This window comes from Myotis lucifugus, unplaced genomic scaffold, assembly GCF_000147115.1.
Source record: "Myotis lucifugus unplaced genomic scaffold, Myoluc2.0 scaffold_44, whole genome shotgun sequence".
Classification (NCBI taxonomy): domain Eukaryota; kingdom Metazoa; phylum Chordata; class Mammalia; order Chiroptera; family Vespertilionidae; genus Myotis; species Myotis lucifugus.
The window spans coordinates 3,209,976-3,214,260 of NW_005871092.1; the positions used below are offsets into that span (position 1 = coordinate 3,209,976).

The window sequence follows — 4,285 nt, forward strand, 5'->3', positions numbered from 1 at the left end:
TGTGTGTGTGTGTGTGTGTGTGTGTGTACAGGAATAATAACATTAGAGATGATTCTCAGGCCGGGTTACTGTGCAGAAGGCGTAAGTTAGGGAAGGGGCTCACCTAGTGAGGGAGGATGCACTTTGGTTTTGGAGACACCAAGGATCAATCTGAAAATCCTGCCAAAGATAGTGCCTGACTCCTCTGACCACAGAGACCCAGAAGGTTCTGGTCATTACCTCAGGGGTTAGGGAACAAGAAAGAATGAGAGGAAAAGAACCAGGAGGAAAAGACACAAAGAACAGCGACAAGAGGTGGAGATGTCTTTCTTTTTTAAATTGAATTTATTGGGACGACATTAGTTAATACAATTATATCGGTTTCCGTGTACAGTGTGTCTCTAATAATCATCTGTATATTGTATTGTGTGTTTACCATCCAAAGTCTCTTTCCATCAACATTTAATCCCCCTTTACCCTCTTCTACCTCCCCCCCACCTCCCTTTCCCTCTTGTAATCACTATACTGTTGTGTCTAAGAGGGTTTTTAAAAATTTAATTCCTTTACCTTTTTCACCCAGCCTCTCGACCCCCTCCACTCGGACAGTCTGTTCTCCGTATCTTTGAGTCTGTTTCTATTTTGTTTTTTAGTTTATTTTGTTCATTAGATTCCACATATGAGACTGTATGGTTCTTGTCTTTCTCTGACTAGCTTATTTCACTTAGCATAATATTCTCTAGGTCCGTCCATGCTGTTGCAAAAGGTAAGATTGCCTTTTTTTTTCTTTTTTTACAGCCCAGCAGTATTCCATTGTGTAAAGGTCCCATGTCTTTTTTACCCACTCATCTACTGATGGGCACTTGGGTGGCTTCTAAATCTTGGCTATTGTAAATAACGCTGCAATGACCATAGGGATACATATATTCTTTTGGATTAGTGCTTCAGGTTTCTTCTGCTGTATTCCCAGAAGTGGAATTGCTGGGTCATAAATAGCAAGGAGTTTCCTCAAAATTTTTTTAAAAATAAAATTTTTTTTTTTAAAGAGGTGGAAGTTTCAATAAAGAAATTATAGCCAGAGTTTCGAAACCCAGCCTTGGAATTGAGAGTAGTGTGTTTCAATGCCAGTGGCCTGACTACTCATGAATAGCAAAGGGACTTCAAGGAGTTTCAATTTATTTTTATTCATTCTAGCCTAAGGGTATGTTTTACTGATTTTAGAGAGAGGGGAAGGGAGGGAGGGGGAGAAAGAGAGAGAGAGAAACATAGATGTAGGGGAGACACCTGATTGGTGGCCTCCCATAGGTGCTCCCACCAGGGATGGATCCCGAAACCTGGGTATGTGTCTGACCGGGAATCCCATGGGCAACCTCCCGAGCCCGAGCCCGGGGACAGTGCTCCCCACGGGGCCACACTGGCCCTGGCTCAAAGAGTGAGTCTGTTTCCTCATTAAGGGGAGTGATTTACATCTCAAAGGTTGAGAGCATTCACTGAGAAAACTCCTTAGCAAAGGGGTTTGCACACCTAGGAGTCCAGGGCGAAGCTAGAGAAGGACCTGGGAGATTAAGGGTATCCCCTGAGGCATGTCGGGAAATGAGGCCAGGGACCCTCAGGAAGCGCAAAGCCTTTGCTTTAGCCGAATTTGCTGGCTGCCCTGTGAGGGGAATGGTGAGCGGCTCAAGGCAGCCTTAGCCTAGTCCCCGCTCCAAGGCACTGCCCTGTAACCCCGGCTTCCACCTCGCTGCACCCCCTTCCCCCGCCCCGACCCCCCGCAAACCCCCCTCCAGCAAGTTCTGGAAGGCAGACGCGCATGCGCCCTCCTGCGCCCCTGCCCAGCTTTCCACGTTTCACTTCCCTCCCTTTTCCTCCGCAGCTCCTGCTCCACCGCTACGATTGGCCAGACGACCTCCTCGCCTCGTCCAATGAACGCCGGCCTCTCGCCCCCGTGTTACTGGGTAGAACAAAACAAAAACAGAGCAAGAGCGGCCAGAGACGCTCCGAGGCAGCGGCAGAGGTTGAGGAGCGGGGGTCAGGTCAGCGGAGCGGGGACAGGTCAGCGGACCAGGACTGGGCGAGCAGCGCCAGCGGCCCGAGGGGTCAGTACCGGCGCGACTCGGGGGGACTGCGCCCTCTCCACAGCCCGTCTCCCCTCGGCTGCAGCCGCACGTTGGGAGGGGGAGGGGGCGTGGAGGCGGCCCCGTCAGGTCTGGTCCGGGTCGGCGGGGCTGGGGTGTCCGGCCGCCTCCTCCCAAGCCCACCCGGCCCCGCGGCGCCCGCCCCAACGCCCCGGGCAGCGGAGAGCCCACCCGGCCCCCTCCTCTGGGCTCGGGCCGGAGCGCGGCGGCGCGGGCCCGCCCCTCCCGGACCCCAGCTCCGCTGGGCCAGGCGCGCGGGGCGCTCGCCGCGGAGGGGCTCCCTCCCGTCCCCGCGAAGGCCGAGGTTTTATTTTCATGCGGGGGGTGGGCGTTGGGGGGCGCGTTTCTGGCCTGACGAGTCCTGAGGGAGGCTTGCGTCCTCCTCGCCCCCTGGCCGCCATGGGAGCCCTCGGAGGAGGCACCCCTCCTCGGCCCGGCCTCTCCAGGCCCGGCCCTGCGCCCCTCGCCCCGGGTCCGGTCGGGACTGGCGGCCGCGGGGGTCCGACCGCTGCCGTGGGGGCCGCGCTCTCGCCGGGGCGCCGGGAGGCGGACACGTGCCCGCCGCTGGCCCTGCGCGGACCCGGCTGCGCCTCTCCTGAGGCAAAGGGTTGTTTTCTTTTCTTTTTTGGGGGGTGGGGTGGGGGTATGTTTTTAGTTTAAATGAAATCTGCCGGAGAAGACAAAGACGGGAAGGGAGCCCCCTTTCTGTGACAAGCGCGCTGCGCTCGTTGCCTAGGTCCGCTTGGCGCTCCGCGTCCCCGCGAGCGGGTGGCTTTTGCGGGAGCTTCGGAACCGTTTGCTGCGGTCCATGTCGCCCGTCCCCCGCGTCCCGGTGAGACCGGGCTGCGTAGCCAGCAACCGAACGGCATCTCCAGAGAAAACCATTAAAAATGCAGCTTCCCGTGGAAAAGACAGTCACGCCCGTGTCTACTTATGTTTTACTGTTGAGTTTTAGAATGTTGGCATTCTTGCTATTGTAAGGCTTTAAAAAGGGGGGGGGGGGGACCACTGCCCGAGGTGTTGTAAATTCAATGATCGGTATTTATGCCCTGACCCTTCCTTCACTATAGGTTTGTTCAGTTCCCCAATATCTCAGCAGGCGTCTTCGTTTTATATTTCCATTGGAGTTTCTGTTGTAATAATAAGAAAAGTAGTTGCCAGGAGTGCAAAAAAGAAGTGACAACGTTGATATTTCCTGTGTGCCCACTTTTGCATCATTGTGGCTAAATACTTTTAGCTGATTCTTTTAAGTTGCTAATGAGCGTAATTGTAGCCCTGGAATGAATACAAATACATTTCTAGCTTACATATGGACTGAACTTCAAAAATGGTCAGAGTGGATTATCAGGTATATAGATGATCAGGAAATAGGTATTTTTGTGGGTGGGTGGAGTCAGAAACGGAGGGTCTGTTTTTTAAGGAATGTCTTGGCAGTTGAAGAGTGCATTTCTCTGAAACATTGTAGAAATGAAAACAACGTTTAATTTCAGCCTTAATTTTGTCTAACATGTATAGTTTTGTTTTCTTGTTGAAGCTTAAATTTGTAGTTTAGTATGAGGGCTGCGGGTTTAAATTTATTGATTTACATTTTCTTAATTTGGGGGCAAGAATGTTAAGTAAAGTGTGTGTGTGTGGTGGGGAGGGGGGAACCCCACTGCTTTGAAGACAGTAAAAACAGGGAACATATCTTTACCCTCCAAATGTCTGTTGCTATCAAGTATGACAGAGTTCTTGATTGCATTATCATTGCCTGAAGAAATAGGGCTATTTTTTAATGATTACTTAATAAAAACAAACTTGGTACCAAATAGATGATATTCATTACCTGATAATTTTCTTTGCCCAACTGAATGTGTTCTGTATAATAGTTTAAAATAAATATTTTTTAATGTTTGGAGAGCAGTATTTAAAAATTTGATATAACAGTAGGAGTCTATGTTTTAATAACTTTTCTCTTTTAACCCTAAAAAACAATCTTCCTGTAGTATAACTAAGATTTGGTATTGAATTCGTGCAAACAGTGCTGGATTCAGAAGATGGAGGTTCTAACCCTGGTTCTTTCACTGTGCAGCCTTCTCTTTCTGTGGACAGATCACCTGCCTTCTTAGAATCTGTTTAATTGTGTGTAAAGTGGAGTACCTATCTCAGATTTTTCTGGAGAGGTACATGAAATA

General features: G+C 50.3%; 1 protein-coding gene across 3 annotated transcripts in view; it reads left to right on the plus strand.

Moving 5' to 3' along the window:
* The first annotated feature begins 1,917 nt into the window (after positions 1-1,917).
* The window catches only part of PDCD4 (programmed cell death 4), a 25,535-nt gene continuing 23,167 nt past the window's right edge, over positions 1,918-4,285 (plus strand). The window contains exons 1-2 of one of the 3 annotated variants that reach the window (XM_023753353.1): positions 1,954-2,072; positions 4,183-4,273. The gene's annotated coding sequence lies outside the window, so the exon portion shown is untranslated. Of the gene's footprint in view, positions 2,073-4,176; positions 4,274-4,285 lie in introns of those variants that run through there. The other 2 variants (XM_006088120.3, XM_023753354.1) reach the window with 2 other exon arrangements.